Below are 26,635 nucleotides of genomic sequence, written 5' to 3' on the forward strand. Positions count from 1 at the left end.
TTAGATTATTAAGATCGACAAATCTCCAATGCAAAGCGTACACCATACCCGGACCCCATGGCTTCGTATGAACTGTTATGGAGTGAATGTATTGTGCTGATGTAGGTTTATATTGGAAGAACGAGTCAATCAGGTGGGCTAGTTTACTTACAGGTATTCCAGCATCCGTGTATATACCTGACCAGCTGGCATTGTACATTCTTATTATATAGTCAGTTATATGGAGAAACACATTTTACTTGTCGGCCACTTATGGGAATCGAACCCAAAAGTTTTCTTGCCGATACCGGGAATCGAACCAGTACGCCTGGCATACCAAAACCAGACTCGCGCCAGCCTATCCGCTAGAGCACATCGGCGCTCACTGGTCCGTTCTGTTTTGGAGAATAATATCCAAATTTGGGCACCTTCAGCAGCGGTATGAAGCTGCTAGAAACGTCTGTCTGTCCAGAAACGTTTCCTGCGATATGCACTGCCGAACTTACCCTGGATCGAACCACAACGGCTTCTTCCTTACGACGATCGATGCGGAATCCTGAAAATCGAACCAATCGGATCTCGTGTATTACTCCTCCGCCGTGTATTCATCTTTGATATTTTATCTGGAAAAATTGACAGTACCAACCTGATCGAAATGATACCATTCCATGTTCCTTTCCGCGCTTTGCGCAATAACGAACCATTAAGGATGATGAATTACGAAAGAAATGAATTTTATAACCCCTTTGATATTTCTTGTAAGCTTTTTAACCAGGTGTATTTATGTTTCGACTTTAATATAAATAAGAATAGTTTTAAGCGTAGATTAAGAGAAAATCAGTCTGTGTGATATTGAGTTATCGTAGACCGTGAACAATAAATAAATAACTCAAACTGAGTTCGTGGTAACTCAGCAGTGTTGCCAGATATTCATTGTGGATAACTAAAAATATTCCCACAGGATTGAGTAGTTTCTCATTTACTCATTCAGAAATGAGAACTTTCCAGGATAGGGAATATTATAGGTGGAGACTGCGACAATAGCAATCGCTAATGAATTGTGTAGTGTTGTAATGACTAGACTGACCGATAACTCTATTCACCACTGAAACTTACGTTTTTTAACAGGTTATGGGCCCAGATACATCTGGATTTTGGAAAAACGAGTTATTGAGAGGGGTACTCTGAAGTATATTTAACTTGCGGTTAGCAAGTGGAGCAGACAGCAGCCAGAGGACCACCAGGATAAGGGTCACTCGCCAAAGAGACCAGCCAGCACCGAGACGAGCCAACTTAGAGGGACCAGCCAGCGGAGATGGACCATCCAGGGCAGAAGTCAGGCTGCAAAAAGTTCAGGATTGGTCAGGTCCGAATGCTCCAGATGGAGGATTAGCCTGGATTGGAGATAGGAAGAAGCTGTTCGAGAGGGTTAAGGCGCCCGCACAATAGCCCGTCGGACGTCGCGTCGCGTCATCGTCGCGTTGACATTTCATTTTGGGGATACCATTTTCCGTTTGAGCCACCAAAATGGTGCGTCGCGTCAGTGACAGCATTGTACTTAAACGCTAAACTTGTTCTTAACAGCAGCGTTCTCCAGCGTCGACGTTTTTATTTTGAAATAAATCAAAATTCCAGTGCGATGGCTGGGTTTGAATATTGCTTTTTAATGATTTTTTGTTAAAATTCGACACAAATACACTAAACAATAAAATCATCGTCATTTTTCTGTGTTTTGTGATGTTTGGCACCCCGAGTTAGGTCTCAAAAATTCTGGAAAGCCTTGTCAGTGGACGCTGTATTGTGCTGCTAATAAATGTCAATGCGTCGCTTCAGCGTTTTAGTACTCAATGACAGCGTTGACAGCTGACGCGACGCGACGTCCGACGTGCTATTGTGCGGGCGCCTTTACTCTCGGGTTGTGAAGCTACGTTGCAGATAGCACGCATGAGCTGATCTAAGCTTGCTTGAGATTTAAAACTCCGGCAAAACTGATTGGCAAAACGAATAGAATGCCAGTAGTTCGGATAAAATTCGTGGAGAACTAGGTTGCCTCTGCCCATAAACGAAAACGCTGTCAAACACACGTTTGTTTACATTTAATTTTCAGATTAAAAATATAAATGCACCGTAGATATATCGCAGTTCATCTGGTAACAGCATCATCGAAAGTACTGCATTCGATTTCGATCGAGAGTATCCGTTAGAACGAAAGTTACACAGCAAAAAAAAATGTAACGCTGGATGATGTAATTTGTGGAGACGACGTAGTGTTAGGGTTTTTTGTTGTTATAATACATCTAAACAACGTACGCGAATGCGAACATGTCGTGTAGTGTAATATCACAACCTTCTATGTGATATCGCATCAAGTAGTCAATGTTTTCCTCAATTGACGTTCAAATGTTATTAATTTCAAAAAGGAAGAAACGGATTACGGACCTCAGCTGTATTTGTTTGGCTTGTAAGTACAACTAAAATTTTATAAAAATGTAAGCAAAACCATAGCTTCAAATATAATGTGATTATTTTTCATTTTTAGGCAGATTCGGCAGGTTGGCATTTGCGGGTCAAAAATAATTCTACAAATATCAAACAGCCGGGTACATCAAGAAAATGTAATACTAGGTACCATTTGCGACTCAAGTTATGTGCAGGTATTTGATGTAATATTACAACACTTTTTTTGCTGTGTAGATACGCCGTTACCAAGAATAGGGATGAATATCTTCTTGAAAGAAGTAGAAAATACGGAACTGTTACTATCAAAATACATCGTAACGTCGTTATGTAACGTCGACAACCCCAGAAACGGAGCTAATGTTGCTCTAAAAATCAAAACTACCAAGATATGGGATTCTATTAGTTCATCTGTTCCAAGGATATCTCCATGTCAAACTGTCTACCTAAAGTATTCTCTTAAGTGCATTAAATGTTCTCCATCGGGAGCTCAAATTGATACTAAATCAAGCCCTTTACGGAGCATTTAGATCAAAGCTCTTTAAAAATGTAATCACTATTGTAAAAAAAGAACAGTGATTTTGTATTTCCTAGCTTATCGAACATTAACAGAGAGGGAAACTAATATTGATTGATTTGGAATTAACAATATCTTAACAACAACATGTGCTCACGCGGTTTTAATCGTGAATTTTCTCGTCAACGCGAGATTATCAACTCCTTTCAGCTTCGACAGATCGTTATGGCATGAAAGGGACGCATAGGGCTGAACTAAAAGATTTACACTGCTGGAGATCTGGAGTTAGCGTTTTTATTTGCTGCCAGCCATGGTGCTCTGTGCGCATTTCACTGGCTAGACTACGCCATCACGAGCTTCTGGACCTGAATCTTCTTCGATACCCATGCAAATCTCATTTTCATCTCTATGCAGCTGGACTTGTGATATAGCTCAGCTGGCAAGTCAGTGGCCTCCTGAGCCGATGTCTGGAAGTTCGAGCCCAAGAGTAAACATTCAACACAGTTGTACCGGAAAAAGTTTTTCAATATTTAACTGTCCGCCAACTGCAAGGTTGATATAAAGGGTGATACGGTCAAAATTTTGTCAAGGGAAAACGCGTATAAATCGGTAAAATCGTTTATTTAAAAAATCAAATTAAATTTCTTTTTCAAGTTTAATAAGTATAAAATTCAGAAAAAATATTCAGTTATGCTTCCGCTTTTCCAAATCCGAATTGCTGGGCCTTACGCTTAACCCCAGCCATCAGATTTTGTACAGCCACCTTGTCCACCTTCTTCGCCGCAGAAAGACAGTTTGCCTTGAACTGCTGCTCGTCCTTAGCAGTTTTTTTGGTCTTCTTTAGGTTCCGCTTGACAATAGCCCAGTATATCTCAATTGGGCGGAGCTCTGGCGTGTTGGGAGGGTTCTTGTCCTTGGGAACCACCTGCACGTTTTGGCGGCGTACCACTCCATGGCCTTTTACCGTAATGGCAAGATGCCAAATCCGTCCGAAACAGTACGGAACAACCGTGTTTCTTCAGGAAAGGCAGCAGACGTTTATTCAAACACTCTTTCACGTAAATTTCTTGGTTGACAGTCCCGGAAACTTTGAAAATGCTGCTTTTCAAGCCACAGGTACTGATGGTTTGCCGAACCAGATATTTCTTCGTGAACTTTGACAGTTTAATGTGCTTGAAAATATCTGCTATCTTTCCCCTTCCTTTTGCCGCATAAAACTCCTGTCCCGGAAGCTGCTTGTAGTCGGCTTTGACGTCAAACTTCGTCAGCATCGTCGTTTACAGCCTCCGGAATCGCGCTTTAGCCGTCGTATTTTGTTTATCATCGCGATTTGGAGTCACTACTTTCTTGTAAGACGATAGTCTGGCTCGTATTTTGGCTCAATGCACGGTTGTAGACGATACACCCAGATTATTTGCGGCATCTCGGAGAGAGAGGTTAGGGTTTCGCTTGAAAGTACCGGCAACTCTCTTTGTCGTTTCAGCGGCTTCCGGTTTTCGATTTCCTCCCGATCCAGACTTCCTGGTTGTCGACAAACGTTCCCCAAACACTTTAATTACATTTGTAACGGTTGATTTGGCAACTGTAAGTGATTTTGCCAGCTTTGCGTGCGAGTAGCTCGGATTTTCGCGATGCGCGAGCGAAATTTTGATACGCAGCTCTTCTTCGTTGGACGGCATTTTGACAACTGAAGAGTGAATTCCAAAATCAAAATAGGAACAACATTCTACACACACACACACACACACACACATACACACACACATACACACACACACACACACACACACACACACACACACACACACACACACACACACACACACACACACACACACACACACATACACACACACACACACACACACACACACACACACACACACACACATACACACACACACACACACACACGCACACACACACACACACACACACACACACACACACACACACACACACACACACACATACACACACACACACACACACACACACACACACACACACACACACACACACACACACACACACACACACACACACACACACACACACACACACACACACACACACACACACACACACACACACACACACACATACACACACACACACACACACACACACACACACACACACACACACACACACATACACACACACACACACACACACACACACACACACACACACACACACACACACACACACACACACACACACACACACACACACACACACACACACACACACACACACACACACACACACACACACACACACACACACACACACACACACACACACACACACACACACACACACACACCTTTAAAATGAGGGGTGTTCAGGTTTATTACATTCAAAATTGAAAGAAATACGTCAAGTTGATATTGACCAAATTTTGACCGTATCACCCTTTATCTTGCAAGAATTCAGCTCCAGGATTTGATTATATCAAGTTTAACTTGTTGAAAAACCTTTCTTATGCCACAAAATTTTGCTTGTTAAATTTATTCAATCAATTCTTGGAGAAAAACATTGTTCCCCAAGAGTGGAGACAAGTGGGAATCATTGCTATCCAAAGGCCCCGGAAAACTAGCGCCTGATCCCAATTCGTACCGTTCAGTAGCGATGTTGTCTTGTATACCTAAATTGATGGAGAAATTGATCTTGTTTCGTTTGGACAAATGGGTAGAAACAAATGGTCTCCTTTCAGTCACTCAATTTGGGTTCCGAAGAGGCAAAGATACAAACGATTGTCTTGCTTTGCTGTCTTCAGAGATACAAATGCCGTACGCAAAACGTGAGCAAATGGCTTCAGTGTTTCTAGACATAAAAAGAGCTTTTGATACAGTCTCAATAGAGGTTTTGTCAGACAAGTTGCACTCCCGGGGTCTGCCTCGACTATTGAACAACATCTTATACAACTTGCTTTGTGAGAAACATCTGAACTTTGCTCACGAAGATATTGCAGTTAGGAGAATCTCTTACATGGGCCTTCCGCAGGGTTTATGTTTGAGTCCACTTTTGTACAACTTTTACGTAAGTGACATCGGTAGTTGTCAAGTACAGCCTTCAGAGGCTGCACTTTAAGACAGCTTGCAGATGACGGCATGGTGTCTGTCACAGAAGCATCTGAACCTCATCTGCACAAACCTTTACAAGATACTTTAAACAGATTATCTTCCTGGGCTTTGGGGTTTAGGATTGAGTTTTCCCCCCAGAAAACGGGAATGGTTGTTTTCTCTAAGAAACATGAACCTATTCAACCTAAGCTTCATTTCCTAGGCAGAACGATCACTCAATCGAGGTGTTTTAAGTATCTTGGGGTTTGGTTTGATTCCTGGAGAGCCCACATTGAGTATCTGAAAGGAAAATGCCAACAAAGAATCAATTTTCTCCGATTAATCACCTGATGGGGAGCCCATCCAGAAGATCTTATTAAATTGTATCGAACAACCATTCTCTCAGTGATGGAGTATGGTAGTTTCTCTACCAGTCAGCTGCCAAAATTCACCTCATCAAACTCGAGCGAATCCAATATCGTTGTCTCCGCATCGCTTTGGGTTGTATGCCCGCAACACATAACATGAGTCTTGAAGTTTTGGCAGGCAAACTCCCTCTTAAAGATCGATTCAATTTACTATCACTCCGGTTCCTCATCAGGTGTGAGGTCATGAACCCATTGGTGAATGTGAATTTCGAATGGTTACTTGAGCGAAATCTTCAAACTAGATTTACATATGTCTGGTAAACCCTTCTTCGTAATCTCCAACTCGTGTTTGTAGCCCAGACTGCGATCATTCTTCTGTCCAGTTTGATTTGTCTATGCAGCAGGAAATTCGTGGAATCCCGGTCTCGCATCGTCCTCTTCTGATTCCAAGAATTTTCGAAGCTAAATATAGACACGTCGATGCTAATAAAATGTACTTTACCGATGGATAACTTATAGAGGAAACAACAGGATTTGGAGTGTTCAACGAAATATCTAGCGCCTCTCACAGTCTCCAGCCACCATGCTCTGTATATGTAGCGGAGTTAGCAGCTATTCACTGGGCTTTGGACAGTGTCGCTTCACGGCCAGTTGGACACTATTATATTGTAACGGATAGTCTGAGCTCTGTTGAAGCAATCCATTCAATAAAACCGGGAAAGCACTCTCCGTAACTTCCTCGAGAAGGCGAAGGTGGGGGCGATATAAGACGACACGTATCAACGTGAAATCGTCTTCAACGAATTTTACTATTTGGTTCGAAGAAACTCTCTTGTCAACTGGCAGCGCAAATGGGACGAGGATGAGTTGGGTCGGTGGATGCACTCGATTATCTCAAAGGTAAGCCTTAAGCCCTGGTTTAATATATTGGGCCTGAGTCGGGATTTTAATCGTATATTTTCCCGTCTCATGTCTAACCAATATTCCTTAAACGCGGTACTCTATCGTTTTGACATTGCTAGCAGCAATTTGTGTGGTTGCGGTCAAGGTTACCATGATATCGAGCATATTGTTTGGTCGTGTGAGGCTAGAGCGAATTTCATAGACTCCTTTCGGGCCCGAGGAAAACCACCCTATGTTCCAGTGAGAGATGTGCTGGCCGTGATAGACTTGGACTACATGTTCGAAATGTACCTTTTCCTGAAAGCTATTGATCTGCGTCTATAATTCTTTTTATTTTTATATTTCCCTTTCTACTTTTTTTTTTATTCTAATAAAAAGTGATGAACTAGATTCAAGCACACAATTGTAAACAAACAAAACGAGTTTAGCTCCATAAAACCTAAAGGTATGAGCCGTTTCAAATAAAGATATTACAAAAAAAAAAATTATTTATTTATTTTATTTTTTTTATTTACATAGTATTCCGTCTTACGACATAACTTGACGAACATAATTCCTAAAATTCACTCGGTCCATGGCAACCGTTCTCCAATTCCTCGGGCACCCCACGTTCGCCAGATCACGCTCCACTTGGTCTAACCACCTCGCTCGTTGCGCCCCTGCTCGTCTTGTTCCTACCGGATTCGTGGCGAACACCTGTTTTGCAGGACAGTCATCCGGCATTCTCGCAACATGTCCCGCCCAGCGTATCCGGCCAGCCTTCACGACCTTCTGGATACTGGGTTCGCCGTAGAGTCGCGCGAGCTCGTGGTTCATCCTTCGCCTCCACATTCCGTTCTCCTGTACGCCGCCAAAGATGGTTCTTAACACTCGTCGCTCGAATACTCCGAGTGTACGCAGGTCCTCCTCGAGCAATATCCATGTCTCGTGCCCGTAGAGAACAACCGGTCTAATAAGCGTCGTATATAGGTTACACTTCGTGCGAGGGCTAAGTCTTCTCGACCGCAGTTGCTTGTGGAGTCCATAGTAGGCACGACTTCCGCTGATAATTCGCCTCCGGATCTCACGGCTGGTGTCATTGTCTGCGGTCACCAGTGAGCCGAGATAGGCAAAGTCTTCGACTAAAAAAAAAAAAAAAAAAAAGCTGAATATCTGTGTTACAACCAAAGTTTGATCCTATGGCCGTTGACATGAAAACTGGAACTTAATCAAAACTTACCTTTATCATACTCAGCTTTGAGAAATATAATTGTTTGCTTCTAGCTCCCCAATTGTTCTAGCTAATATTGTAAAATAATCCTAAAAGGAAAAAAAAATCAAAAATCTCTTGAAAGTTTTGAAAGTAATGCACTCCTCGTCCTTCCCAAGAGAAGAACGCCCAAACATATGACCGCTATACAATGCGTGAATCAACAACTCCACCATTAATGGCTGGCCCCAATAAAATGGGACACAACATTAGCCCGTGCAATGTAATAACCCATACGGTGCTGATTTTGATGACATAAAACCCCGCTTCTTTTTGCACTCAAATTGGCACACCGAGCCCCGGAGTTCATATTCAGGCACAGACGATTTCGTCGTGGGAGGTTAATCTGGACGACAATCTTTCATACGTTTCCTATACGCGAACAAGCAAGCGACCGAGCGTGTAAATTATATTTGGGTACTCACCCTGACTTGTGTGTTTTTTATGGATTGATCCACTTACGTCCATCTGTGGTTACTTCTGGACCGACTGAGAGATAACCGTAATGAAGTTTCGTAATGCAAAAGTGGTTATTAAAGTCGCCCGGTGTTGAATCATGACTTTTCTCGATAAAATCCTGTACAACGCTGACCAAAATGAAACCGCTCCTATCATTCATCGGTCACATTTCTTCACGCGCGTGCCAATGGAATGTTGTCACCTTTTGGGGCTAAGAATAAACGAACTAATCTATTGCTGCCAGACATCGGAGACGCGTTCACCCATCTAATATATTTATTGATTTATGGGCCTTATTACACGAAATGTGACATAAATATCGAATCGAGCGGAGAAATTTATCGCCATCCAAATGAAAGTAATTTGCATAAATTTGTAGGTAATGTAGACATTTCCATTTTATTTAGCCGGAGGTTCGCTTGTTGGTCCATTCGGTCTGCTAGGCCGTGGTTTGCTATGAGAATGCTGTCAATGGAAAACAACGACTTGGAAACCCATACTGGTCGTCGCGTCAGACCAGGTGTCAAGAATCGATGTCTATGTTTTCTAATCCCATTGAATTACAGCTTGGCTATTTCGAAATATGAACATTAGTTTGTTAACTCAGGTTAACTGGCCATCGAGAACGTTACCAAATATTATGAAAGGTTTTGAAAAAAAAAAAAAAAGTTATATTTATAAAGTACTAGCTTACCCGGTGTGCTTTGCTACACATTCCAAAAACTAATGTAATTTGTAAAAATTCATTCAAATTTAGATTTTTGTAAGCATTTTTTTAAGTTAACCATCATAGTTCAGATCCAACAACTTTGAAATGAGAGCTGAAGTTGGAGTTCCGAATTGCAATTCAAAGATTGTAGGTATATATTATTTACTGAAACTTGATCTCTTAATTTGTTTTTCAAGATCTTAAATTTGTACTCTGTTTTTAAAGCTTCATAATGACTAAAATAATGTAAAAAATTATAGATTTTTCACCTTTTTTTCCAAAGTGGAAAGTTACGAACTTCCATAAAAACATTTGTTATATCTTTTTTTTGAGGTATGCCAAATATCCGTACGCAAAAAACCCTCTGATAAAATGTGGTCCCTTATTTGAAAAGCTCTTTATCTTAAACTTACATGGGAGCCCCCCTCATCTTTTCCAATTTTGTCCCCCACTGCTTGAAGAAGGTAGGCTGATTAACCCGGCTCGAGTTTACATAAATTTCTGATTGAAAGAAAAAGATTCGCATTGTACTTTATCGAGAAAAGCTATAGAAATTTGAAAAAAAAGATGAAAAAGTTTTTTAATAACCATTTTCAAACAGCTTTTTTCAGCATCCTCGCCCTTCGAAGCAGTTTGAATATCTATCCTTTTTGCGCCAAAATTATGTTAAAAATTTTTTTGCCATATGCCAAACTCGTGAACATGAGACATATCAGCTTGAAGTTTTCCCAAAGAGCACCTGTCATTGTATGAAAATTATCGATTTTATACAGTGCCAATTTCTGATTTTCTAATAATTTTTTTAAAGCAAAAAATATAAATATTAAAAAAAATCAGTTGCATCACTGAATAAATTCTCAGCGTTTTTTAATTTCTCTTTGAAAGTCAAATATTCAAAAATGTTGGCAAAAACAATTTCTTAGTTAACATTTGTCCCGTATATTGGGGCAAATGTAAATGCAAAGTTTATGTTCAGATGCGTAAGAGTAATTGCTTTAAAATTGATTTAATACGTACTTCTGTTTGTTTGTTTTATCAAGTTTCATTGATATATGGATATATCTACAGTATTCCTGCAGTATAAATTTATGTTTGTTACTCCACTTTTAACGAATACTGTTCAAAGCAAATGACCTTCATTACAAAGACAGTTAAAAATTTTTAATACCCATTTGCGTTTCAACATTCAGAATACCCCTTCTGGTCGATCCAACATATTGAATCATTTTGAAGATGAATTTGCCCTTGCCCCACCATGTAAGATGACAGGAGGAAATATTATTTTTAACACTTTAAGGGTATACTAAAAATTTCTTATAAAAATTTTGCTTCCAGTTGAATATCAGTCTCTCACTTAAAGTCTCTCTCTAAAGTCTCACTTTTCAAAAAAGAAGCGAATCAAAAGTCTCTTTTATGCAGCCATGTAACAAAAAAACACTTTTCATGTTAAATACGTACTTGAATTGATATGTATGCAAAAAGTACGATGTTTTTTTTCAGAATTATTTAGAAGCGGAAGCTCCCGTTTTCATTTCTTAAATCGTTTCAGTTGTGTAATTTTTTTTTGTAACAGAGAAAAGTTGAACGTTTGAACATGCTCTAGTCTTCCTTTAATGAAAATTCTTTCGGAAAATGAATTCCCTCACTTTTTATCAATAAAAATAAGTTTATTTCACTGATACCTTTCACTTATGCACGCGTCAGTCCTATCTTATCCAATTTAAAGAAAAAGCTCTTGATCAGTTCATGCGTCGGATCGGATTTTTTTTATCTTCTTCAAATTTAAATGGCGCTTGATAAAACTTGTTCATGTTCAAAAAATGTTTCCGATCTATCTCTGTAGAAAACATCTTATTCATATTTCTGTTATCAATATGATTCTAAAATAACCTTGTAGGTAAAATGGGTTAAAAAATTGTATGTTAATTCTTTACTTTCTGTATTTTTTTTTCAATTTTCCGCAAAGTGTCATACCATTATTTCATTAGCATCAGAACTAAATTTATATTTTTTATACAACAATTGCTACCTACATTAACACGAACTATTTTTGCAAATCTTTCAATTGCTTTTGATTCGATTGATAAAATACCAATCCGTGTCACATCTAGGCGTCATTTATTTCCACGTGTTGTGTACAATTAAGCAAGAAAAAACATATATAGGTTGCATATCGCCCCCACGTGCATAAGGTACTTGGTTGAGAAACAGGCGCCTAATTTTTAAATTTTTCCAGCGATCAACGAACAGTATGCTTTGGTTACTATCCACTTGCGACGACGTTTGCTTGACCACAGAGACGAAAAAAAAACCGCTGAAAGAAAAGAAAATCTCTAAAAATGGATTCAATGACTTTTCAATTTCAGATTTTTGCAAAAATAATGTATATGTTTTATTCGATCGGCAAAATGTCAATCTGGATCACATCTAGGCGTCATTCATAACCATGTGCTGTACAAATGAGCTAGGAATCAAGTAGAAAAAAATCACATCAAGGGTTCATATCGCCATCCCTTGCATTGAAAATATGCTTGGTTGAGAAATACGCGCCAAAATATTTCCACTGATCAGTATGCTATGTCGTGGTTACTATCCTCTCACGACGTTGGCTCGCGACGCCTCGACCTTGGAGACGAAAAACAAACCGCCCAAAGGAAAAAAAATCTCAAGAAAATGGATGTCATGACTTTCATTTGTTTCGAAAAACTACAAATTTTGTATGGAAGCCCTCCCTCCCTTAAGTCGGAGCAGTTTGTAACTATTATAGAAACCATCCCCGGCCCCAAAAACCCTCAGATGCCAAGTTTCACGATGATCGGTTCAGTAGTTTCCGAGTCTATAGGGAACAGACAGACAGACAAACATTCATTTTTATATATATAGATTACATTCAATACAAATAAAAGTCGACGAAATTGTAAAGCTCGATCAGTTCTTAAAAAATCTTCTTTCATTCAACAATGAAATAAAAGCCATTATTGATCATAGAAGCACACTTACGAGGCATTTCGAGCAAGGGCCTGAACGACTGTGTATTCTCCGATTCAATTCCGATAACTACTGAAGTGAGGCAATGATATTTCTTATCATCGCTTTATTTTCTCATCGTGATGGATGTACTTTAGGCCAAACCAAGGATTACCACGGAATCCAACTACACAGAGCAAACTCGACGACTCGCATAACGCTCCAAGGCAGCACGAAGGAATATATTTGCGCAAACTTTCAAAACGGTAAAGCTAGAACTAAACATGTGTTCCAATTTAAGAATTGATTTTGACCAGGATTTGATAAGAATTTATTTATCATTTTTCTGTCTCAAGTGAATTTTTTTTTCTGTCTTTTTTTTATGGAGTAGTTTGCAAATCAATTTTTTTTTTATTTTACTGGATAAACAACGAAAATTCTTTTGGGCACATGTTTGATCACACTTGGGATAAGTTTGTTTTTCTGTTGTGATAAGTCTCACTTCTTGTTCGGAAGATTGTAAACATTCAATTTAGAAAAAAATTGTATTGCCCTAAGTAATGAATTTTTAAATCTGTTAAAAACGTGGATGCAAAATGTTTGCATTTAAATCATGGACAAAGAACCGTAAATATCGAAATTCTAAAGTTAAAAACTCTGTATAAAAAAATACAATGAACTCGTCAGCTTTCTATAAAATTATTTCGAACTCCCTAGGCATCTAAAATATAAATTATCAAAATTTGGATAGTTATTGGATTATTTTGAATATTCAGAAACTCATTTGGAGTTGAAATTCTCACGCAGCTATGTAGAGTTTTAAAATTATTCAATAAAAAAATTCCTTATTCTTCCAAGCAAATAATTAAGCTAAGAACCAGATTTTTAAATTTGAATATAAATAATCGTTTAAAACTAACGAATAAACCATTCCAATGATAACGTCTCGCATGCCAGCTTTGCAACCTGCTAGAATCGATAACACGATAACATGAAAAGCATTTATCAACCACACATAATATAATGAAGAAAAAACAAGATTTTTCCTCTCCAATGCAATCAGTGCACGCTCCTTTTTTAAACTCAAAAATAAGTAGTTTTGGTTCAAAACAGCACTCCAGTGGCAGCCCTCAACTTTGAGTTTGAATGGGCAATCGCAAAACTAAGTACTGATAGGCATACTCAATACTAAGTTCGGAAGCCAAACTAAAATTTATTGTTTTTATTCGAGGGTTGTTTATTTTCAGGGAATTAAAAGATGGTTAAAAAAATTTTGTACCCGGATGTTGCTGTTCCGGTACATTGTATTGTAATTACAGAGCGGTGGAAAGTTTTGACACTTCCAGCCAAAGAAAACTTCCGGATGTTACTTCCCACGGGAAGTATATAACATCCGGAGGTATTCGGACATTCCAAGCCGCTCGCCATATGATAACAATGACGGACAAAATTTTACGCTGTCACGGTGGACATTCCAATATGAACTTTCGTCATAGTCTTCCGGTAATTGTTCCGGAACGACAAAATTTTGCGTCGGGTTTGTTGGCTGCTGTTCCGGTGCGTAATGAACTCGCCAAGTGTTTTCAATCCAACAAAAAGAGTTCAATTTTTAGTTCATAAGTTCGAACTCAGCTTTGATCCCTAGCAGAAGGAAAAAAAGGATCAGTTTTGAGTTCGCAGTTCGAACTCCGTTTTGAACCATCGCAAGGAGGAAAAAGGGTTTTAAGTTCATAGAATCGAACTATGTTTTGAACCTCGGTCGTAATTAATTTTGAGTTAAAATAAGGGGGGTGTGGTTTGTAGTTTCTATCCACACGATTAAACTTTTTTGAAATACTTTGAAAAAATCGTTTTCATGATTTTTTTTTGCATTCTAATGAATATTTTTTTATATATAATGGAAGCCGCTTTTCATTCACGTTAGCACATAAATCTTTTGCAAATTTTATCTGGATTGGCGTGATGTTTAATATTTCCTAAAGGAAATTTCTGAAGTATAAAACCAAGACCGTTGCACCAAAAAGTAGGATATGATTGATAACCTATCTTGTGTTCGGAAAATTCACTTATTCCATTCAGCGCGTTTTTGAAAGATTTATAGAATTCTTCATGGAAAAAAAATTCTACTGAAATAATAATGTTTTATAAGCTAAGTATTTATTTCTTCAGATTAGAGTAACTGACAAAACGCTTTTTTGGTAAACAGGCAAATGCATCAATAATAAGTTCTTCTTAAGTAATCATAATAGCTAGTGGTTTTTTTTTTAAATTTTCAATTACATTTAAAGAAATCGAAATACTATGCGATTGTTTTGTTTATTTTAATAAATTGCTTATTTAACCTGTAAATTGATCATTTTCAACCTAGTTAACTATTCTGAAGAGGTCAATATGAATCGGAAATATAAAAAAAATTGTTTTGGAGATTGTTCCAGATCTTCTGCAAGGTATCTCAGTGAATATTCCTATTGAAAATTCGTTCGAGCTACTTGACCACTCACGATTAGTTTGGAAAAAGCAGGAATGTCAAGGATTTGTTTTTGGCATGTTCGAGAAACGTCTAGTTTCGATAAAATCTTGTTCAAACCAGTTAAGCTGAATTGAAACAAATGACACTCTATGCCGGACCGACTTTAATGATTTACTATTTTATTGAGTAAAAAATCAACTGATTCAAAAAAAAAAAGCGTTTTTGACTATTGTTTATGTCAACAGCAAGCTAAAATTAAAAAAAAAATCTGTGCTATGTGAACTTGAATAACATTTTCTTTCCTAACCCATGAAAAATCAAATTGAATATCTTATTGTTTTTTTCCTGTCATAAATTTTATCTATATCTATTATATAAAATTCTCTTGTAACGGTGTTTGTAGTACTACTCCTCCGAAATGACCCAAACGATTCGAATGAAATTATTTTTAGAATATTCTGTAGCCATGCGAATCGGTTTATATCGAATAAAAACAACACAAAGTCGCATCAGTCGTCGTAATAATTAAATTTGTAGTTTTTTGAATGAAATAAAAGCCATGACTTCCATTTTTTTGAGATTTTTTTTTCCTTTGGGCGGTTTGTTTTTCGTCTCCAAGGTCGAGGCGTCGCGAGCAGACGTCGTTAGAAGATAGTAACCATGGCATAGCATACTGATCAGTGAAAATATTTTGGCGCGTATTTCTCAACTAAGCATATTTTCAATGCAAGTGGTGGCGATATGAAGCCTTGATGTGATTTTTTTGTTCTTGATTCCTAGCTCATTTCTACAGCACATGGTTATGAATGACGCCAAGATGTGACTCAGGTTGACATTTTGCGGATCGAATAAAACATATCATATTTGTTTTGCCAAAATCTGAAATTGAAAAGTCGGGCATTAATTTTTAAAGATTTTCTTTTCTTCGAGGGGTTTGTTTTTCGTCTGCATGGGCGAGGCGTCGCTAGCAAACGTCGTTACAAGATAATAGTAACCAAAGCATACTGTTCATTGATCGCTGGAAAAATTAAAAAAATAGGCGCCTATTTCTCAACCAAGTACCTATATTTCTTATGCACGTGGGGGCGATATGCAACCTAGATGTGTTTTTTTTCTTGCTTATTTTATTTGTACACAGCACATGGTAATAAATGACGCCTAGATGTGACACGGATTGATATTTTATCGATCGAATCAAAACCACATAAACGATTTCAAATATCAAAACCATTTTTAATTCGTGTTAATTTAAGTAGTTAATTGATGCCAAAAAATATTAATTTGGTAAAGATAAATATGAAATAATGTTATGACACTTTGAGGACGTTTGAAAATAAAAAATTGGGAAGCTTATATTCAATTTCGTATAATCCAATACGCCTAGAATGCTAGACACATTAACTGAACAAGAGTCTATTCTCTTCTAATTTGTTTAATTATAGAGGATTTTAACCAACTTGGCCATTCGTCCTCTCAACAAGAGTCTGTTCTTTGAAATAGATTGGATAGAATTGAAGTTTTAAAAGGCCGAATGAACTATTTGATGTTTTGCAAACGTAAATTGAAGTTATCAATAAAATAATCTACATTTTAATAACAAAAAGTGAGGATATGCATTTTCCAAAAGAATTTCTAACTATCAACTATCAAACTAATTAAGCAAACTATCAACTTTTACAAAAAAATATATACATTATTTCTTCATCTAAAAATTGTTGGGCCCAAAAAAAAAATTGGGTAAAGGGGGGGGGTAGGGTCTAACGGGTATAAAAAAACACGATTTTCACGATTTTTGCCTTTCTAACAGAAAGGTTTGGTTATCGGTCGATTTGAGAGATCATTAATTATGGGTCTTAGACTTTATAGGTACCTATCGACTCAGCTCGACGAGTTCTGTTGATGTCCGTGGATTTGTATGTGCCATTTTAAAAATGTCAAGAACGTTTTTGCGAAACTGGGCTGCACAATTAAAATGATTTTAGTCTCAAAAGAATGCATTTTTTTTTCTACACAACCCTTTCAAAAACGGGAAAAAAACAAAATAGTTGAAACCGTTTTCTTTACCAAATACATATCATACTTATTATGGCATAAAAAAAAAGTTGCTAGTGGCGCCTCGAAGCAGCAGCACCAGCAATCATTTATAAATTGGAGATAATCAAAATAAAAAAATAATATTTTTATTAACTCGAGAATTGAACCAAAACCCTTCAGATCCAAAGTTGCAAGCGCTATCCAATAAACCATCGGCACGCTTGATTGAAAGCGGCTCAAACTCAAATAGGTAAAAGGCATTACTAAGACGCACCGTGGTCTGGGCAGTTTCTCAGTCTGCTGGGGCAAATACGGCAACAGTGTTTATATCTTACACTTCTTGCTTTTCAATGCAGCAAATGGCGGATGGGCGTTTCCTTCAGAGTCCGCCATGCCTATAGACATTATAATTTCATTTATGAAATTATAGTGTCTAAAGCCATGCCGGGTGTCAACAAAATGCAGAGCCGTACAGGAAACTGCGTTGGGGGGGAATTTATATGAAGATCTTATGACCCTCGTTTTTTTTTACTCGTGTTGAAGAATGAATTTATGTTTTTTTTTTTCATTTCTACATACTCATACATAATTTAGATTCAATTTCAGATGCAGAATTCAGATTCAGTTTTCAAATTCAGGATACAGGTTTAGGAATCAGAATTCAGGATTCAAAATTCAGAATTCAAAATTCAGATTCAGAACTCATATTCAGATTCAGAATTTAGATTCAGAATTCAGATTCAGAATTCAGATTAAGAATTCAGATTCAGAATTCAGATTCAGAATTCAGATTCAGAATTCAGATTCAGAATTCAGATTCAGAATTCAGATTCAGAATTCAGATTCAGAATTCAGATTCAGAATTCAGATTCAGAATTCAGATTCAGAATTCAGATTCAGAATTCAGATTCAGAATTCAGATTCAGAATTCAGATTCAGAATTCAGATTCAGAATTCAGATTCAGAATTCAGATTCAGAATTCAGATTCAGAATTCAGATTCAGAATTCAGATTCAGAATTCAGATTCAGAATTCAGATTCAGAATTCAGATTCAGAATTCAGATTCAGAATTCAGATTCAGAATTCAGATTCAGAATTCAGATTCAGAATTCAGATTCAGAATTCAGATTCAGAATTCAGATTCAGAATTCAGATTCAGAATTCAGATTCAGAATTCAGATTCAGAATTCAGATTCAGAATTCAGATTCAGAATTCAGATTCAGAATTCAGAACCAGAATTCAGAATCAGAATTCAGATTCAGAATTCAGATTCAGAATTCAGATTCAGAATTCAGATTCAGAATTCAGAATCAGAATTCAGAATCAGAATTCAGATTCAGAATTCAGATTCAGAATTTTTGTAAATTTATTTTCGGCATATCGGTGAAAAATTTAGATTCATGGAGAAAGAATATCAGAATTAAAAATTGATGAAGCTGGATGTTGCGAGGTAAAGTATGGTGTACGTTAATAAATTTTCCTTGCAAAAATGTTCTTTCGCTCTTTTCATCATCCGTAAAATTTCTCCTCACTTTATCAATTTTCAATTCTGGAATTGTTTCTCCAAGAATACCAATTTGCACAGTTTTTGATAAATTTGCGATGACTTAAAGATCATTACGCATGAAAACACGATTTTGTTTTGTGAAAACTTTTTTTCACAATTTTTCTGAAATTAAGTTTGCTGCATACTTTTAGGGGTAAAACCATACTATTAAAAGTTGTAAAATCCGAAATCATAAAAAAAAATTTGGATGAAAGAAATTTCAATGTTGAAAACCGTGTGATGCAAAACAATCAAAATGAGATTTACAAGATTAAGAATTCAGATTCAGAATTCAGATTCAGAATTCAGAATTCAGATTCAGAATTCAGATTCAGAATTCAGATTCAGAATTCAGATTCAGAATTCAGATTCAGAATTCAGATTCAGAATTCAGATTCAGAATTCAGATTCAGAATTCAGATTCAGAATTCAGATCCAGAATTCAGATTCAGAATTCAGATTCAGAATTCAGATTCAGAATTCAGATTCAGAATTCAGATTCAGAATTCAGATTCAGAATTCCGATTCAGAATTCAGATTCAGAATTCAGATTCAGAATTCAGATTCAGAATTCAGATTCAGAATTCAGATTCAGAATTCAGATTCAGAATTCAGATTCAGAATTCAGATTCAGAATTCAGATTCAGAATTCAGATTCAGAATTCAGATTCAGAATTCAGATTCAGAATTCAGATTCAGAATTTAGATTCAGAATTCAGATTCAGAATTCAGATTCAGAATTCAGATTCAGAATTCAGATTCAGAATTCAGATTCAGAATTAAGATTCAGAATTCAGATTCAGAATTCAGAATTCAGATTCAGAATTCAGATTCAGAATTCAGATTCAGAACTCAGATTCAGAATTCAGATTCAGAATTCAGATTCAGAATTCAGATTCGGAATTCAGATTCAGAATACAGATTTAGAATTCAAATTCAGAGTTCAGATTCAGAATTCAGATTGAGAATTCAGATTTAGAATTCTGATTAAGAATTTGGATTAAAGATCAACCTGGAATTTGAAATTGGAACTTATATTCAAATATTAGACTAAGTGTTGTAACTCAAAATTCAAACTTTAGAATCAGAATAAGATTTCAGATTTAGTTTACAGAATGAGATTAATCATTTAATAGTCATATTACTTTCCCCTCCTTTTGTGGGAATTTTTCCTCTATGCATGGTTGAGCTCTAAAAAAGGTATCATGCTAGGGCACGCGTCACGGCTATCCATCAATATTGTAGTTGGTTTTACTTATTCAGTAAAAAAAAAAGCATAAAAAAACAGTAAGATTCGAACCGTGACCAGCAACGTGAAAGTTCTGGTTGCTACCACGGCACCATTTCAGCGTGTTATAAATCTTGGAAATTCTACTGTTTAAATACCATTCTTTCCATACATAAAATGAGCTCCTTACATACCAGTTCGCTTTTCCCCAAAAAAACGTATCAGGCATCATTTTTGCTTTTCTAACAGAAAGGTTTGGTTATCGGTCGATTTGAGAGATCATTAATTATGGGTCTTAGACATACCTTTATAGGTACCTATCGACTCAGCTCGACGAGTTCTGTTGATGTCCGTGGATTTGTATGTGCCATTTTAAAAATGTCAAGAACGTTTTTGCGAAACTGGGCTGCACAATTAAAATGATTTTAGTCTCAAAAGAATGCATTTTTTTTTCTACACAACCCTTTCAAAAACGGGAAAAAACAAAATAGTTGAAACCGTTTTCTTTACCAAATACATATCATACTTATTATGGCATAAAAAAAGTTGCTAGTGGCGCCTCGAAGCAGCAGCACCAGCAATCATTTATAAATTGGAGATAATCAAAATAAAAAAATAATATATTTATTAACTCGAGAATTGAACCAAAACCCTTCAGATCCAAAGTTGCAAGCGCTATCCAATAAACCATCGGCACGCTTATTGACAGCGGCTCAAACTCAAATAGGTAAAAGGCATTACTAAGACGCACCGTGGTCTGGGCAGTTTCTCAGTCTGCTGGGGCAAATACGGCAACAGTGTTTATATCTTACACTTCTTGCTTTTCAATGCAGCAAATGGCGGATGGGCGTTTCCTTCAGAGTCCGCCATGCCTATAGACATTATAATTTCATTTATGAAATTATAGTGTCTAAAGCCATGCCGGGTGTCAACAAAATGCAGAGCCGTACAGGAAACTGCGTTGGGGGGGAATTTATATGAAGATCTTATGACCCTCGTTTTTTTTTACTCGTGTTGAAGAATGAATTTATGTTTTTTTTTTTCATTTCTACATACTCATACATAATTTAGATTCAATTTCAGATGCAGAATTCAGATTCAGTTTTCAAATTCAGGATACAGGTTTAGGAATCAGAATTCAGGATTCAAAATTCAGAATTCAAAATTCAGATTCAGAACTCATATTCAGATTCAGAATTTAGATTCAGAATTCAGATTCAGAATTCAGATTAAGAATTCAGATTCAGAATTCAGATTCAGAATTCAGATTCAGAATTCAGATTCAGAATTCAGATTCAGAATTCAGATTCAGAATTCAGATTCAGAATTCAGATTCAGAATTCAGATTCAGAATTCAGATTCAGAATTCAGATTCAGAATTCAGATTCAGAATTCAGATTCAGAATTCAGATTCAGAATTCAGATTCAGAATTCAGATTCAGAATTCAGATTCAGAATTCAGATTCAGAATTCAGATTCAGAATTCAGATTCAGAATTCAGATTCAGAATTCAGATTCAGAATTCAGATTCAGAATTCAGATTCAGAATTCAGATTCAGAATTCAGATTCAGAATTCAGATTCAGAATTCAGATTCAGAATTCAGATTCAGAATTCAGATTCAGAATTCAGATTCAGAATTCAGATTCAGAATTCAGATTCAGAATTCAGATTCAGAATTCAGATTCAGAATTCAGAATCAGAATTCAGAATCAGAATTCAGATTCAGAATTCAGATTCAGAATTCAGATTCAGAATTCAGATTCAGAATTCAGAATCAGAATTCAGATTCAGAATTCAGATTCAGAATTTTTGTAAATTTATTTTCGGCATATCGGTGAAAAATTTAGATTCATGGAGAAAGAATATCAGAATTAAAAATTGATGAAGCTGGATGTTGCGAGGTAAAGTATGGTGTACGTTAATAAATTTTCCTTGCAAAAATGTTCTTTCGCTCTTTTCATCATCCGTAAAATTTCTCCTCACTTTATCAATTTTCAATTCTGGAATTGTTTCTCCAAGAATACCAATTTGCACAGTTTTTGATAAATTTGCGATGACTTAAAGATCATTACGCATGAAAACACGATTTTGTTTTGTGAAAACTTTTTTTCACAATTTTTCTGAAATTAAGTTTGCTGCATACTTTTAGGGGTAAAACCATACTATTAAAAGTTGTAAAATCCGAAATCATAAAAAAAAATTTGGATGAAAGAAATTTCAATGTTGAAAACCGTGTGATGCAAAACAATCAAAATGAGATTTACAAGATTAAGAATTCAGATTCAGAATTCAGAATTCAGATTCAGAATTCAGATTCAGAATTCAGATTCAGAATTCAGATTCAGAATTCAGATTCAGAATTCAGATTCAGAATTCAGATTCAGAATTCAGATTCAGAATTCAGATTCAGAATTCAGATTCAGAATTCAGATCCAGAATTCAGATTCAGAATTCAGATTCAGAATTCAGATTCAGAATTCAGATTCAGAATTCAGATTCAGAATTCAGATTCAGAATTCCGATTCAGAATTCAGATTCAGAATTCAGATTCAGAATTCAGATTCAGAATTCAGATTCAGAATTCAGATTCAGAATTCAGATTCAGAATTCAGATTCAGAATTCAGATTCAGAATTCAGATTCAGAATTCAGATTCAGAATTCAGATTCAGAATTTAGATTCAGAATTCAGATTCAGAATTCAGATTCAGAATTCAGATTCAGAATTCAGATTCAGAATTAAGATTCAGAATTCAGATTCAGAATTCAGAATTCAGATTCAGAATTCAGATTCAGAATTCAGATTCAGAACTCAGATTCAGAATTCAGATTCAGAATTCAGATTCAGAATTCAGATTCGGAATTCAGATTCAGAATACAGATTTAGAATTCAAATTCAGAGTTCAGATTCAGAATTCAGATTGAGAATTCAGATTTAGAATTCTGATTAAGAATTTGGATTAAAGATCAACCTGGAATTTGAAATTGGAACTTATATTCAAATATTAGACTAAGTGTTGTAACTCAAAATTCAAACTTTAGAATCAGAATAAGATTTCAGATTTAGTTTACAGAATGAGATTAATCATTTAATAGTCATATTACTTTCCCCTCCTTTTGTGGGAATTTTTCCTCTATGCATGGTTGAGCTCTAAAAAAGGTATCATGCTAGGGCACGCGTCACGGCTATCCATCAATATTGTAGTTGGTTTTACTTATTCAGTAAAAAAAAAAGCATAAAAAAACAGTAAGATTCGAACCGTGACCAGCAACGTGAAAGTTCTGGTTGCTACCACGGCACCATTTCAGCGTGTTATAAATCTTGGAAATTCTACTGTTTAAATACCATTCTTTCCATACATAAAATGAGCTCCTTACATACCAGTTCGCTTTTCCCCAAAAAAACGTATCAGGCATCATTTTTGCTTTTCTAACAGAAAGGTTTGGTTATCGGTCGATTTGAGAGATCATTAATTATGGGTCTTAGACATACCTTTATAGGTACCTATCGACTCAGCTCGACGAGTTCTGTTGATGTCCGTGGATTTGTATGTGCCATTTTAAAAATGTCAAGAACGTTTTTGCGAAACTGGGCTGCACAATTAAAATGATTTTAGTCTCAAAAGAATGCATTTTTTTTTCTACACAACCCTTTCAAAAACGGGAAAAAACAAAATAGTTGAAACCGTTTTCTTTACCAAATACATATCATACTTATTATGGCATAAAAAAAGTTGCTAGTGGCGCCTCGAAGCAGCAGCACCAGCAATCATTTATAAATTGGAGATAATCAAAATAAAAAAATAATATATTTATTAACTCGAGAATTGAACCAAAACCCTTCAGATCCAAAGTTGCAAGCGCTATCCAATAAACCATCGGCACGCTTATTGACAGCGGCTCAAACTCAAATAGGTAAAAGGCATTACTAAGACGCACCGTGGTCTGGGCAGTTTCTCAGTCTGCTGGGGCAAATACGGCAACAGTGTTTATATCTTACACTTCTTGCTTTTCAATGCAGCAAATGGCGGATGGGCGTTTCCTTCAGAGTCCGCCATGCCTATAGACATTATAATTTCATTTATGAAATTATAGTGTCTAAAGCCATGCCGGGTGTCAACAAAATGCAGAGCCGTACAGGAAACTGCGTTGGGGGGGAATTTATATGAAGATCTTATGACCCTCGTTTTTTTTTACTCGTGTTGAAGAATGAATTTATGTTTTTTTTTTTCATTTCTACATACTCATACATAATTTAGATTCAATTTCAGATGCAGAATTCAGATTCAGTTTTCAAATTCAGGATACAGGTTTAGGAATCAGAATTCAGGATTCAAAATTCAGAATTCAAAATTCAGATTCAGAACTCATATTCAGATTCAGAATTTAGATTCAGAATTCAGATTCAGAATTCAGATTAAGAATTCAGATTCAGAATTCAGATTCAGAATTCAGATTCAGAATTCAGATTCAGAATTCAGATTCAGAATTCAGATTCAGAATTCAGATTCAGAATTCAGATTCAGAATTCAGATTCAGAATTCAGATTCAGAATTCAGATTCAGAATTCAGATTCAGAATTCAGATTCAGAATTCAGATTCAGAATTCAGATTCAGAATTCAGATTCAGAATTCAGATTCAGAATTCAGATTCAGAATTCAGATTCAGAATTCAGATTCAGAATTCAGATTCAGAATTCAGATTCAGAATTCAGATTCAGAATTCAGATTCAGAATTCAGATTCAGAATTCAGATTCAGAATTCAGATTCAGAATTCAGATTCAGAATTCAGATTCAGAATTCAGATTCAGAATTCAGATTCAGAATTCAGATTCAGAATTCAGATTCAGAATTCAGATTCAGAATTCAGATTCAGAATTCAGATTCAGAATTCAGATTCAGAATTCAGATTCAGAATTCAGATTCAGAATTCAGATTCAGAATTCAGATTCAGAATTCAGATTCAGAATTCAGATTCAGAATTCAGATTCAGAATTCAGATTCAGAATTCAGAATCAGAATTCAGAATCAGAATTCAGATTCAGAATTCAGATTCAGAATTCAGATTCAGAATTTTTGTAAATTTATTTTCGGCATATCGGTGAAAAATTTAGATTCATGGAGAAAGAATATCAGAATTAAAAATTGATGAAGCTGGATGTTGCGAGGTAAAGTATGGTGTACGTTAATAAATTTTCCTTGCAAAAATGTTCTTTCGCTCTTTTCATCATCCGTAAAATTTCTCCTCACTTTATCAATTTTCAATTCTGGAATTGTTTCTCCAAGAATACCAATTTGCACAGTTTTTGATAAATTTGCGATGACTTAAAGATCATTACGCATGAAAACACGATTTTGTTTTGTGAAAACTTTTTTTCACAATTTTTCTGAAATTAAGTTTGCTGCATACTTTTAGGGGTAAAACCATACTATTAAAAGTTGTAAAATCCGTAATCATAAAAAAAAATTTGGATGAAAGAAATTTCAATGTTGAAAACCGTGTGATGCAAAACAATCAAAATCAGATTTACAAGATTAAGAATTCAGATTCAGAATTCAGATTCAGAATTCAGATTCAGAATTCAGATTCAGAATTCAGATTCAGAATTCAGATTCAGAATTCAGATTCAGAATTCAGATTCAGAATTCAGATTCAGAATTCAGATTCAGAATTCAGATTCAGAATTCAGATTCAGAATTCAGATTCAGAATTCAGATTCAGAATTCAGATTCAGAATTCAGATTCAGAATTCAGATTCAGAATTCAGATTCAGAATTCAGATTCAGAATTCAGATTCAGAATTCCGATTCAGAATTCAGATTCAGAATTCAGATTCAGAATTCAGATTCAGAATTCAGATTCAGAATTCAGATTCAGAATTCAGATTCAGAATTCAGATTCAGAATTCAGATTCAGAATTCAGATTCAGAATTCAGATTCAGAATTCAGATTCAGAATTCAGATTCAGAATTCAGATTCAGAATTTAGATTCAGAATTCAGATTCAGAATTCAGATTCAGAATTCAGATTCAGAATTCAGATTCAGAATTCAGATTCAGAATTAAGATTCAGAATTCAGATTCAGAATTCAGAATTCAGATTCAGAATTCAGATTCAGAATTCAGATTCAGAACTCAGATTCAGAATTCAGATTCAGAATTCAGATTCAGAATTCAGATTCAGAATTCAGATTCAGAATTCAGATTCAGAATACAGATTTAGAATTCAAATTCAGAGTTCAGATTCAGAATTCAGATTGAGAATTCAGATTTAGAATTCTGATTAAGAATTTGGATTAAAGATCAACCTGGAATTTGAAATTGGAACTTATATTCAAATATTAGACTAAGTGTTGTAACTCAAAATTCAAACTTTAGAATCAGAATAAGATTTCAGATTTAGTTTACAGAATGAGATTAATCATTTAATAGTCATATTACTTTCCCCTCCTTTTGTGGGAATTTTTCCTCTATGCATGGTTGAGCTCTAAAAAAGGTATCATGCTAGGGCACGCGTCACGGCTATCCATCAATATTGTAGTTGGTTTTACTTATTCAGTAAAAAAAAGCATAAAAAAACAGTAAGATTCGAACCGTGACCAGCAACGTGAAAGTTCTGGTTGCTACCACGGCACCATTTCAGCGTGTTATAAATCTTGGAAATTCTACTGTTTA

Source organism: Uranotaenia lowii, chromosome 2, assembly GCF_029784155.1.
Source record: "Uranotaenia lowii strain MFRU-FL chromosome 2, ASM2978415v1, whole genome shotgun sequence".
Taxonomy (NCBI): Eukaryota; Metazoa; Arthropoda; class Insecta; order Diptera; family Culicidae; genus Uranotaenia; species Uranotaenia lowii.